This window comes from Tenebrio molitor, chromosome 1 (assembly GCF_963966145.1).
Source record: "Tenebrio molitor chromosome 1, icTenMoli1.1, whole genome shotgun sequence".
In the NCBI taxonomy this organism is placed as follows: domain Eukaryota; kingdom Metazoa; phylum Arthropoda; class Insecta; order Coleoptera; family Tenebrionidae; genus Tenebrio; species Tenebrio molitor.
In genome coordinates this window covers 12,465,026-12,479,780 of record NC_091046.1, presented here as the reverse complement: position 1 = coordinate 12,479,780, position 14,755 = coordinate 12,465,026, and the positions used below count along the sequence as shown (strand labels likewise).

Below are 14,755 nucleotides of genomic sequence, written 5' to 3'. Positions count from 1 at the left end.
ATTACCACGTGTTTCGCCATAGAGTAAATGCAAATCGGCGTATTCTTGTTTTGTGAATTTCATAACCTTTTGAAGGATTCGAAAATTTAAAATTAAACTTGACAAATGTCATAGGTGTTGCAGGTACCGTTGCTAAAGAAATTGCAGCCAAGTAACCAGAATTACCTTTTTAAAACCGATTAACTCATTAGCGTACAGCAAATTTTGAGCAAATTTTCAATTATTTTTATCTCGAAAACGAAAAGACTTTTATTAGAAACTTTTTTTGTGTATGAGTTCTACTCATCGTCACCTATTACTGGATGTCTTTTGGCAGGTTATATCGGGACCACCCTGTATATAATAAATCATCCACTTAATTATTCTTAATTGAATTTGACACTTTTTTTTCGCATTAATGCAAAAAAGTGACAATCAAAACACATTAGTGCAAAAAAGAACGTCATTTTGACATTCAAAACGACAACATAAAATTCGACATTTTACAACGGAATTAGAAAAAATCATTTTTGTATGTTTCAAAGATGTTGTAAATAGGTTTTTGTTTACAATAATCTGTGTTAAACATTTTTCTTACAAAAACTACCCACATAGATACATAAAGAAGTAAAAGAATATAATTTTTTTCTTTTCTTTCTTTTAATTTTTAACTTTACATTACGTCGTTTTTTGGGGGATTTTAACTATAATAAATATGAATAATTGTAAAAGTATGTAGATCATAATAGTTATTTGTATATATGTATATCAAGATCGCGAAATCATTCTTTAACGTACCGAGAGAAAAATTGTCGCCGAAGCCGCTTAGGACAATCTCGAAGAAGTTAAAAGGATTTCGGTGCCAAGGTGTACTATTGGGAGCATAAAAAGTGGGACATCAGAATTCTGTCAGTTTTGAAAAATTCGATGTAGTTCAAATTTTATTGTCATTTTGCCTTTGATTATTGTCATAGAAATTTGACATTATTCTAGCTGACACTTCAAAAATTTATTTTATACTCCTATTTTCCTATTCCAAATACCCTCTTCTTTTGATAAAGGTAGATTTTGATTGGGACTTTGCATTAAATAAATATTCATTACATGCTTACTTACACTCATTCCCTACAACCTACAATACTTAATAACAATTCAAAGTAGGGTTAGAAACAGATAATGGTCATTTCACATTAAAAGTCAAGACAGTGATGTTTGATGTCCAACTTTTTTTGCTCCCAATAGTACACTACATTTTTTGTGCAACCGAAAATTTGTACAATACATACATATAAATAATAGTGAAATTGGATTTCGCGGCTTGTTTTATGTACCCGTAGTGCTCGTTTCGCGTGGTATTGCACAAAAACACTTTTTCGATAAAAAAATCCAAATACTTTCTGCAACTCAGTGCGCTTTATTATTTAGAACGAGCTGTTGAAATAATTAACTGTGTAAGATAATTAAATTGTAATTAACTGGATTCATTTTGTAGCTGATACAGAAAAATAAAAAACAAAAAATTAAAACTTTCGAAATGGGCTTAAACTTCTGACAACTTTTTAATTAAATGTCACAGTTGCCGAACCTTCTCAATTTATTCGGCTGAATAGGCCAGAGTTTTCTAAAGGAATTTTTTATCTGACATTCTTTCACTTTTAATTATTACATTAGCTTCGTTTTATTTAATCATCGTAATTACATGTTAAGAAATTAAAACAGATAAGTCTGTGGTTCATCACTTTCGCCTTCAAGCACACATTTGAAAGCAGACCAACTAGTGCCTGATCGGTTAGTTTGAATCCAACAATCGACTGTTATTATAATTATGCGGCAGTTTCTTGTAACAATAACGTGTCACCGTTATCAAAAAGTGTCAACAGCATCGCAAGTTTGCTGATAAGCTGCGCCGAGTGCTAAACCACAATCTAAGCGAACACTTGTTTTCCTCATAGCTGATTATGATTTAATTATTTATTCATGAAGTGTCTGAAGTCGGCCGCCCCCACGCGATGCACCGTCGACTAAATGAGATGACAGGAGTTGGTGCGCCTCTTTCACTCGAATTTTCCTGAAGGATTTGAAGAGTTTAGGGCGAGCACGTAGCGGTGAAATGTGTATTACGAGCCGTCTGACTTTAAGTCGGATCGTGGCAACATCGAGCAAGATTCGCCAGATAGCGCCTTTATCGTGGGGGCTGCTTTTTATTGGTAATAAGTGCCAGGAGTTTCTGAAATACGCGGGCACTTACTTTACTTACGGGGTTGCCACAGCGGCGTGCCGCATAATGTTACGCCGCCGACTAATCCGAAAATTTAATAGCAAAACATTTCAGAAATTTTATCGTAGCGACTCCTGTATAAAAACGTTATCGTTATTATTTCATAACGACCCTATAACCCTAAAGTGGCACAGACGAGAATTTTTATTGTCGGGAAAACAGTCGTAACTTCTTGATAAGAAATGAGTTCTTTCTGGTGAAAACCTAAATTCGGCGCGTTGACATTAACAGTTTCATTTCGGCATGAGGCCTCGTCAAATTTAAACGCTTTTTATGTTTTTATCGTGCTTTTTTAAATTCACCCGCATCTGACGGGGTGCGGATATTAAAAAAGCAATAGAAACTTGTAATTTTTGCTTTACCGAAGGAAATGTTAGGAGAAAAACGGCTCAAACGAGAAACACGCTACTACAACAGTTTAATAAAATTTTGCGTTTTTGTTTACATCATCCGCCAATAGCATTTTCGGTTCCAATCGGTGTGATATTTTTTTTAAACTTAATTTGATTCGGGATCCAATTTACGCCGCCAACAAAATTCAGAATAATGTTATTGTTGCCTGCCGATATAAATCACAATTGAAACGTACTGTCCAGATAGTGTACGTTTATCATTTATTTATTAGGTATTTCACCGCCGTACAGTTGCAGAGATACCCAACGCGGAAATGTATCATAAAGATTAGCAACACTTATTCACAATGTTTGCGTTTCTACAAGATATACTTAGTTCAGTCAGATTATAAAGCTTTACGTTTGAATCTGGCATTCAAATGAATTCCCATAAAATTTTAAAGACAACCTCAACTTCAGCTCATGAAAGTTATGCAAATTAAGCAGCGGCACTTGTACGATTTCGCACCACTTTTTATTTTTTAACAGAAGATATGAATTTCAGACATTGTTATTTCTGGCATTTATTGCTACATTTCTTCGGTCAAAGTCTGTCAACTACCGAGATAAACGCTTTTGCCAACATACATTATTACAGTTTCTTGGTTCAAAGCAAACCTAAATTACATAATTTTACCATAAAGCAGCTATATTGAAATTTCTTTTGCGAATTGTGTTCTTTTTAGAAACGTGCCCAGAATATATGAATATATTAAAATGTTAAAAATATCGTGTCTAGTTACTGGATAGGATTAGATAAATCTTATGTAGCCCTTTCAATTTTTTATAGTAATGAGAATTTATATTTTAACAAAAATTTAAATAATCATTTTTTTAAATTCAATAAACCATTTAAATTTGATAATGCGTTTGAATAATATGGACATCAAGCTTTTTAAGTTGGTTCCAGTTTTGATTTTCTATTTTTGAAATTAATCAAGAATTTTACTTCTGCGATATTAAAAAAAAAACTGAATTCTGAAATTTAAAAGATTAGCACTAGCAAGATGCGCAGAATTCCTTTACTTTTCTGAAAAAAACTGAATATCTTTTTTTTAATTGCTGCATTATTGACAATTTTAAGGATATCATATGCCCATATGTTGCAGGTGAAATAATGTAATAATAATATAGAGACATGCTATAGGGTTTTCATGTGACTATGAAGGGTAGAACTCTAGAACTATCAAGCAATCAAATTAATTTGTAATCGGTTTATCCATGAATCCGAAATCGTATGTCGTTACTTGAACTCCATGCTCCAATAAACACAGCGTGAAACACAGGTTAGGTATTGACGGTTGACATTTCATGTAAAGTCCATTCAAAAATCAAAAAACCACCGACGTCGCATTTTCCTCGATAATTACTATCGGCAACGCTGCCTAGTGTAAAATTTGGTGACACTTGTAATTTTGAGGTTAAATATTTATTAAGTTCTTGTTTTTCTGGGCATATTTAAGTAAAAACAATAAGAATCAATAAACAAATGAAACGTGCTGCTAATAAAACAATATGAACGAAATTGATTTTTATTTTGAATCAAATAAATGTCATAATTGATAGTTACCAACATAGTATGAAAAAATATCTACCTAGGGTTTTTTAAATTTTACCAACCTAAAGCAACAGGTGGTGGTTTTTTGATTTTTGAATTTGATTTAAACTGTAAAATTTTGCAACGGTGGTTAAAGTTACAACGAATTTATATTTATAACTGTACACCCAGGATTAGGATCTGACGAAAAATTGAAATTAATAACATATGTAATTAGTTGTGGAGTCTACAACTCTTTTTTCGGATCCTTTTAAAAATTACATTATAAAAATGTTTGAAAACCAAAGCAATTTTAAAAAAGGCTTTAAAATGACGTAATTTTAGATACTCGATTACATACAAATTAATTTGATCGCTCCATATAAATTTTAAATTATGGACAAAAATCAATTACATACTAAGTAAATAAAAAAAATCTAATTAAAAAGTATCTCAACACAATGGTCATTTCTCTTTAAAATACGTTTTAATGGAATGGGCAGGTTATGAACAAAATACAAATTTAGCTCGTAAAAATGTAAACTGCCGCTTTGTTGATCTGGTGAATATTATAATTTTATTACTACATCCGACAGTCACCTAAAAACACTATACCTAGAAAAATATTTTTGTGATCGTTTTAACCAAAGGTCAAATTTTGTTAGTTATAAACTTCACAATGTTTGTATTTTGATACATTTTTAGCGGTATTGTAAATCATCAAAGTGGTCATTACTGAAATTATTTCGCCGACTTTTACAATCGGAAAGCCCAAGCACGTAGTTTGTGGGTTTGGCGATAAGGGTAATAAATGAAACGGTGAAAAACGTTACATTCAAACACGTGCTCGCCAATTTGGGTATGTAATATTGATTTTAATTTTTCAGTTCGAACCAAACAACAAAATTTAAATAAAGCCTGTTCAAACGTTTTATTAATAAATTTGTTCTGAGACTCGCAGAACCTGCAAAACAACACGACGTAGAATCAATTTTTTTCGCTATTTTTGTTCTGTTTTTGTAGAAAAAATGTTCCACATCAAATGATGAGGCCGCACTTTCCAAAAATCAAATTATGATTTGTAAAATGTGGATCATAATTTCCTACACATTTCAGAATTTTACTTCTCGGTGGTTTTTGCCAATTTCTCTTGATATTTACTGCTTAAAACTGGTGAAATGTCTATATTTGGAAATTCGTGAGTAAGCTACCACCTTTTGCTCATCCCATATGGTCAATTCAATAAACTTAATCATAACCAATACAAATGCCATGGTATGTAATATAAAATATGATAATCTTCATTCCTTTATTTATCTCATTTTTCGAATTTAAACTCTTTGAAAAATATTGTGCCAAACAACAATTAATTGTCTGTTAAGTGATGTAATAAATACTTTCTATTAGGGAATAATATTCCAGTATTTTTTATTATGAAATAAAAATATAAACTGAAGAATTTACAACTTCACTGTTTTAATTGCAACGACCTACATTTGGTTTTATATTAATATAAAAAAATAATTTATTTTTGTTTTTCACAGTTTACAATTCCTCAACAATCTTCAAAGTCAACTTCAAGAAAAATTATGGCAGTCAGATTTCCATTTTCAACCTCTGTGGGTTTCCATTCCAAATAAGGTCATAAGTTCTCTCAGTTGGTGTATTGATAATAAACACAGCTAAATACACCCGTTTTAGGTACAATAATTATTAATCACTTAAGAGTCAGTTTACATCTGAAGCAATTCCCAATGATTCACTTAACTGTTTCTCGCAATTTTAATTCCGTTTAAAACTAATAAAAGCAAAATTTTGATTGCACTGCATTTCTCTCGCATGTTAGGTTGTTCTGTTTTAATTATTCATCATATTCATAAAAAAAATCTAAAAAATTGTCGTTACACTCATTTCTGTCGACAGAAATCCTGAGATCGATTTAATTACGGCCATTGGAATGATTTACAACCAAGAAATTTAACGCTCTAATCTTTAATAAGCTATAAAATTGTCATAAATTTATACTGACACTTAAGTAGGTATAATTGAGTCCCAACTCCTATCAAGCGACTAACGGGGGTTGGCCATTATCGGGGAACCCGGGATAATGAAACCGGCAAATGCGATATTACTCCCGAAATCTTATAAAAATTCCGATAAAAAGTCGCTGGAAATAAGAAAAGTTGAACGATTTAATAAACAACCAAAGGGAATACGGAAATGAGCAAAATTCTGAACACTCGACTCGAGAAATTTCATTAAGGAATAACAACTTGCAGCAGGGCATTTCACAAGGATATGAGCAACTGAAAATTATACAAGTTCACCGCTACTCACACAAAATAAATAAACAAATCCTCGGTTATTTTTATTTCAATGAAAATACTTTCCCATTTTTCAAATCAGTGTTTGGACGGTGGCGGTGTTCGAATTGCTTACGAAGAGATTAAAACTGTCTCGCGCGACATGTTTATTCTAGCATTAAGCAAAGTCTAGAAGAAAATTAACGCCTTTTGATACAAAAAATAATAAAAAACGCCGCGTGATTCAGTTGTTTAATAATAAATTAGGGTATCTGAATGAATGCCTGTATACAAACCGGATGCAGGGGGCGAAAGGGGGATAACTGCTCTTCCCAAGGGTGACTGCAAACCGATTAAGGCTAAATAAGATTTCTGGCATTAAATTCCCCCTTGTAAAAAGGTTCTACCCCTATCTCATGTAAAATGCACTCGCAGTCATAAATTAACAAACAAAAACACCTTATGGGCCCTTATTATTTTATTTTTAATTTTGCCGCTCGGCCATAACAAACTCGATGCGAATGACTGGTAAATAACATCCACTTGTCCAAGAATCCCAAGTTAATTCCGAACACGATAGCGCAAGCGATTATTTTTAATGAAACATGGTGTTCCATAAATAGATTGCAATTATTATCCATGTTTATTTTAATTTCATCATCATTAGGTCGACTTCATGGCAGATGGAGAAACATAAAGAGCTGCCGCTTATGAATATTCTAAAGGAGAAGGGACATTACGTTTTACACAAATAACGAATAGCCCCATCCTTAGTTTCAACACGTCCTGAAACAAAATACTTAATAGGACACCAGGAGCCCTTCGAAAGGTGGGTCTTTTTTATGTGGGACCTTTCACGGCTGATCGACCGTGTGCGTTTTACATTTAGCCATCTAACCTTTTGGACTGCAGATCGGAAGGGCTATTCCGATATTATAAAATAAAACGAAAGGATAAAACATTTCGTTTGGGGTGCGAGACTTGTGGAGAATCCCAAAAGAAGCTATCACCTTTTTTGAGCCGTATTGCGTTACATTGAAATGAAACATGAGAACCAAACAATTCCGTTTCAGGTGTGATGCTAGTATTTTTACGTTCTGATCAAAATTTTACTTTTCACTCATAATCTTAAAGCCAGTAGTGCCCCGCGATCTGCTTTTATGTGACATTTTCGGCTTCAGTCGAAGAATATTCCCGTGACCTATTATAATCGGAAGTTTTTGATGGCAGATTATCTTTATTGAATTGAGCTGATATAAACCGACACTGCTGTGGGTGTACCTTTCAGCTAAGCAATCGATTCATTTTAATTTAATCATCTTACACGGAGCGTTAGATAAAACCGCGAAAGCTGTTACACGTTGTTTATTACCTTTTCAGTTGGGAAATGAACATCCCGACCACAACCACGCAGCCGCACCCATTCATATTTTGTAGTATGAGTGTAAAGCAACAAATCGGATTATTTGCTGAAATTTGTCATTTCCTACATGTAAAAGTAAATAATGGTCAAGTATAACAAATTTAGATCTTATGCGGGTGTGCTACTACCCAAAACTGACGACAGCCGCAGCAAACAACCGAAGGAGAAGGTTGTAATTGCACAATGTTAATTACACAACTTTAAATAATTCTAAATTGTGAATACCGAGGGTAAAGTTGTTTTCAGCACATTCAAATACAGATAGAGTAATAATAAAAGTCTTGAAATTGAAACCGTCTATCATCTTTGAAAGTTAAACATTTTGCAATCAGGAGTTTTCAAAGAGTAAAAATCTACCTAATACAAATAACCGAAGAACAAACATTGTTTAACAATGAAGAAGAGAACTTTTCAACGTTTGTTCAGTTATAACGAAATATGTTATTTCGTCTCTAAAAGTTAAAACCAGGTATGCACAGAGACTGTTAATATCGGGTGTTAATTTAAATTTATCCTCAAAGTTGACGTTGAAGAGTCGATTGTGAACGCACCACTCGTCACTTTGCAAAGTAAAAACCCAAATAACGCAAACAGTGAGGTTAGATTTAAACAGCTGATCCGTGATGCGTTCACGATCGACTCTTCAACGCCTACTTTGAGGATAAATTTAAATGAACACCCGATATAATGAATACCTACACAATATTTTGATTTTACCTTTATCAATAAAAATGTAGGTCTAGCGATAATAAGAAACTAAAAATAAACCAATAAATAGCAAATAATTTGTATGCATAAAAGTATAGATTCTATCGTAAGTGTAAATTTTTATTCGATTTCCACATCTGTATTTTAATTCTTTCGATTTTTTTTTTTAAATATGTAATAGCAATCGATTATTGTAAACAATTGGAATTAATTCCCGAAATAATTTTAAACATTTCAAGCAGATAAGTTATCTTATTTTGTGTCAAAAGATTAAATATCAGAACAGCTGAAAAATTTGCTACTTTATCAGAAAATGCAAATAAAAAAACATCTCATGATTTTACCTATACACTTGAGTGTATGTATGTCTATTATTTTAATATTTACTCTTAAATTTACGAACTTTTTGAGTTGCTTACGCTATTTTAGTAGTTCTTAGAATTTTTGTCTGCCTGGTTCTTTGTTTCACTTAGTGAAAAACTAATATATGTCGCTTTTCCGAAACGGAAAATTCGTGGTTGTGTTCAGGACTCTGTTTTACCACGATATAACGCTAGGGAGCGGTGCAATAACGATCTGTGTCTGCTGTATCGTGGTGTAATAAGCTCGCCTCGCTTACTTCTGTTGCGTTGATTTGAACCTAAAGAATGTGCGGTCATGTCACGTCACGTCTTATGTTTTTTAATTGCAATCCCAAACCTCAGAAGTTCATTTTTAATTTCCATTTTTACTCTAATTTTTTATGGTTAAGGCACTTGTTCCGAACCTGAAGGCCATGAAAGCTTTAAGAAATGTCATGTTATGTACTTTTACAGCTAAAACGGAAAGAAACTTTAGAGTTTTAAATCTTTTGTTAGGTCTAGGCTCTAGGCACCCTCTTTAATTTAAGCGCCCCCAGGGCTACAACCCCGGTAGTGCATAAGAGGTTAAAATAGCCCTAAACAGGTGCCTAATTTATTTTAAAAGGAAACTAATTTCACGTTACTAAACACCTAAAAGGGTCGCATGCAAGTAATACAGTGAAAAGGTGTCCGATAGAGAAAAAGATTGAGAAACCTGATTTCTTCTAATTCCTTAGGTCAAATAAGTTGGTTTTTTAAACGGACTTACATTTGATACTTTAGTAATCGATGTGGCGAGCTCAAACAGAGAGTTACACGAAGCTTTGGAAGAACTTTCAACTAAAAATTCAACTTGATACTGCCATTTTCAAACGCTAATCTCAGTCAAAACCATCTCCTTTTTGTACTCACTTCCTCACTTTTAGAAAATTTCTTTTCACTCAAAAAACTTCACTTCACATGAAGTTGATGAGGATTTGCCGCGCTGTAAAGCTATGTGGCGTGTGGGCAGCAAGTAGGTACACTGTAGTGGTGAAACAATATGTACTTTCCTTTTTGGTCACATCTTGTCTACTTTTAAAGTGTGTTTTTTAAAATTTGTGGTCGAAGTTAACGTCGAAGAGTCAATTGTGAATGAATCACTCATCTTATAAACACAAACAACGCAAAAAGTGAGGTTAGATTTAAACAGCTGATGAACAACTCGTCTTAAAAAAGACTGTAGTTTCAAACTGCATATTAAAAACACGCAAAAAGTGGGGTTAGATTTAAACATCTCATCAGAATTGTAATCCACAGTGCATGAGTGTGTGCAAACGTGTTTTGCTGGCGCTCTGTTTTATATTGATTTTGATTAATCAATTACCTGCTTTGTCGTGATTTCTTTATACCATTATATTGCTTGAGAATCGCTGATTATTTTCGTGTTATTCTCAGTGAGTGTAGTTGGTTTGGGGTGAGTCAAATTTTGATTTATTTTGATTAAATCTGCAATTATTTCGGGGGTTTTTTTGTTTTGGTAGTTTTTGTTGCGGAGCGATAGCGGCTTGGTAAATTATTTTTATCGTGAGGCGAGTGACTGCGAAGTTTTCGTGGCACTCGCCTTTTTTCTTTTTTTCTTTTCTCTCTTCGTTTCTTTTCAATTTTTTATGTTTCTTACCTTAACTCTTATTAAGTGTTATTTAACTGTGATTACTTGTATAAATTGCACAGACTTGAAATCCTATTGCTCGCTTCCCGATCGGGGAAAGTGTGAATTATACAGCACTGCGGCAAGCAGTACATAGTTTCAAGATGATGGTCCCCTGTGGATCTTGTCATGGAGCAATAGACAAAAAAGAAGCCTCTGTTCTATGCGCCGGTGTTTGCAACAAACGTTACCATCCTTCGTGTGTTAAAATAAATGCTGAATTATCTCGGCTCTTAAAAACAACTCCCGGACTCTCCTGGAGGTGTTCTGAATGTGACCGGAAATGTTTTACAATCGATCAGGCTGGTTTGAACACTTTTTTAGAGCAAAAGCATAGTGAAATTTTGGGAAGTTTAAATTCTGTTTTTGATAATTTAAAATGTGACTTTTCCAAAATCGCTGAGGAAAAATTTAAACTATCTCAACATCCGGTTCAATCTGTTTCTAAAACATATTCTGAAAGTTTAAAAAATAAAACTGAACCTGCAGTTCTCATTAAACCAAAGAATATTGTCCAGACTGTCAGTCGCACTAAATCTGACGTAAATTCTGCGATAAATCCTGTTGCTGAACAAATAAATGTAAATAAGGTTAAGAGTATAAACAACGGTGGCTTATTAATCGGTTTCTTTTCCAAAGAAGACAATGCAAAATTCAAAAGAGTTGCCGTAAAAAATCTATCACAAGATTATGAAATTAAAGAAGTGAAAGGATTACAACCGCGAGTAAAATTAGTGGGAATGTCTCAGCGCTTATCTGAACAAGAAATTACTGAATTTATTGAACATGCTGTCAAGTATAATAATGATTGCAACAACGTAGAATCGGAGTGTAAGTTAATCAAATGTTGGCCCACAAAAAAAAATCGCAATGTTTTCCAAGCTGTTGTTCAGGTGCATCGATCTGCATATGATCAAATTATGAAAGCCGGTGGAGTCTTCATCGGATATGATTTCTGTTTTGCCTTCGATGCTCATGATATCTTAAGATGCTATAACTGCAATGGGTTTAATCATTCTTCAAAATTTTGCAATCAGAAAAAGTCATGTCCAAAATGTGGTGTAGAAGATAAATTAGATCATACCATATCTGAGTGTGAATCACTGACCTTTAAATGTCTAAATTGTATCAAATTAAACAGAGACGAAAATGCAAATTTTGATACAGAACTGCCGCTTGGGACTTTCGCTGCACGTGCTATCAGCGTGAACGCGAAAAAATAAAAGATTACTTTCAACTAAAAAAATAGCAATTAACTTCTTCTTCTATTACTAGTAACAAGGCTAAAGAAATTACTATTTATTATCAAAATGTTCGGGGAGTTAACACAAAATTAAATGAAATATTCAATGCTATTTCCTGTTCATGTTTTGACTTTATTGCGTTATCTGAAACCTGGCTGAAGTCTTCAGTACTTGATTCTGAAATATGTCCTAGTAACTATAAAGTTTTTCGAAGCGATAGAAATCTGTTGAAAATGGACAAAAGTACAGGAGAAGGTGTTTTGTTACTTGGTAAATGCAATTACTTTATGGAAAAACTAGATCTGTCCTTGGCAGGATTTGACACTTTGTCATCAACTGACATCCTTGGTATTAAATGCTCCAATAATATTTCCACTGTTTTTATTTTCGTTATACATATATATGCACCCCAAATCCTCTGCATCTGAATATGAACTTTTATTTCAATTATTGGCCCAATTTGTCGATATTCAAGGACACAGGATTTTACTTGTCGGCGATTTTAACATCTCCCATTACTCACCTGACTTACCAATCGATAGCATTGGAAATGACCAAAAATTGTCAATTTTATACAACTATTTAAACTTTTTCGATGTCAAACAGTTTAACAATGTACCAAACCATCATGGTCGCTATCTTGATTTGATCATTTGCAACGAATCGTGTGAAATTACTAAAGCCAATGATATTCTCACAGCTGAAGATCCGCATCATCCATCACTCTGTATAACTTTGAAGCATGTTAGTATTGCTAATAGATCATTCTGTAATTTAAAATATAAGCAATGGAATTTTAAGAAAGCTAACATTCAGCGGTTGTATGATAATCTTTCTAAGATAAATTTGTCGTTTCTTCACAATTGTGACAATGTAAACTATGCTTGTTTATTATTTTATAATAAGCTATACAGTGTTTTCGATACCTGCGTGGCCAAAACGCACTGTGGTAGCAGCAAATCTTTTCCCCCGTGGTTTACAGCAAATATTATAAAAATGATAAAATGTAAATGGCAACTGTGGCGTAGCTATAAAAAAAATCGGTCAATCACTAACTATAATAAATTCAAAACAATTAGGGCTGAAGTAAAAAAGAAAGTCAATGCCGCTCACATTGACTATCTCAAAAAAGTTGAAAACGATATAAAGATGGATCCAAAAAATTTTTGGAGCTTTCTAAGTAATATAAAAGGTACCTCTGGTATTCCCAGTCAATTGATCTTTAACGGTGAAACACTCTCTACACCAATCAAAATTGTTGATGCCTTTGCTGATCATTTCAATGTAAATTATATCAAATCTAATTCAAGTCCTAGTCTAACTGATAACTTAATTTATCACATTATCTCTTTTGGCTCGGTTTCCGAAGATCAGGTCCTCTCTGCTTTAAAGAAAATTAAACCGAAATCAACAACTGGTCCTGATGGCATTCCGGCTTTTCTGCTGCCCAATTGTGCCGCTACACTTGCATTTCCTCTCTCAGTCATTTTTAACCTTGCACTAAAAACAAGTGACTTTCCTTCAACATGGAAAAATTCATATATAACCCCAGTTCATAAAAAGGGTGATAAGTATGACGTTAGTAACTACAGACCAATTTCACTTATCTGCAATTTTGCCAAAACATTTGAGTTCATTCTGCATGAGTATTTATTTACTAAAGTATGTAACCATTTATCCAACTGTCAACATGGTTTCTTTCTGAAACGCTCTACAATCTCGAATCTTTGCTGCTTTACCCAGTTTTCAGCTGAGTGTATTGATGAAAGAAAACAGGTTGATGTGATCTATACGGATTTCTCAAAAGCCTTTGACAGATTAGATCACAATATTCTTCTCTCTAAATTACACAGTTTTGGGTTTTCTGCTTCTTTGTTAACTTTTTTTAAGTCTTACCTAACTGGAAGGAAGCAGTATGTTTTCTATAAGGGATTCAAATCTAAAGAAATTATTCCAACTTCAGGTGTTCCTCAAGGATCTGTATTGGGACCCCTCTTTTTTTCGATTTTCATCAATGATATAGTCAATGGCTTATCATCTTTGAAACTGCTATTTGCTGACGATTTTAAGTTGTACCGTGAAATCTCTACCATTAGTGACTGTGTGCTTCTTCAAGATGACTTACTCAAACTCAGTCGATGGTGTCATGAAAATAAATTACATCTAAATCTGAACAAGTGTACTGTAATGTCCATTACACACAAAATCAACATCATTGAGTTTGAGTATAGAATTAATAACGTGAAATTAGCAAGAGTTCAATCGGTTGTTGATTTAGGTATTACGTTTGACAACAAATTGTCCTTTGTTCCAGATATAAACGTTGTCGTTGCAAAAGCATTTCAGGCACTTGGCTTTATTATAAGGTGTTCCATGCACTTCAGAAATATTGACACATTAAAACTCTTATATTGTGCATATGTAAGATCAAAACTTGAGTATGGCAGCATCATTTGGGATCCAAGTTATCAGAGATATGTGGATAAAGTCGAAACTATTCAGCGTCGTTTTCTCAAATTCTTAGCATTCAAGACTGATGGTGTCTATCCTGAGAGAGGTTATTCTCAACAGAACTTACTCAAAAGATTTGACTTTCTAGACCTTCAGACCAGGAGAAGAAATTTTTCAATGAATTTTAAAAAAAAATTGATCAAATACAAAATTGACTGTCCTGACTTGCTGAGTCAGATTTCTCTTCATGTGCCTAACACAGGAACTCGCCAGTCGAGAACTTTTTACATATCCACACCCAGAACGAATGTTTTGAAGTTTTCACCTTTACATCAAATGTGCACTTATTATAATGAGTCACAAGACAATGATATTTTCAAGTGATTGCTGAACGCCGTAAAGTTTCCTG

The 14,755-nt window shown here is 33.5% G+C and overlaps 1 protein-coding gene and 1 long non-coding RNA gene across 3 annotated transcripts in view; both read right to left on the bottom strand.

The window, feature by feature from the left end:
* Positions 1 to 14,755, bottom strand: part of LOC138134805 (tyrosine-protein kinase-like otk) — a 75,811-nt gene that overhangs the window by 21,668 nt on the left and 39,388 nt on the right. The gene's annotated exons all lie outside the window — the stretch shown is intronic.
* LOC138135071 (uncharacterized) lies at positions 12,770 to 14,611 on the bottom strand. Its single transcript, XR_011160861.1, has 2 exons — positions 13,792 to 14,611; positions 12,770 to 13,735 (listed from the first exon to the last, which is right to left on the bottom strand). It is a non-coding gene; the product is annotated as an uncharacterized lncRNA (long non-coding RNA).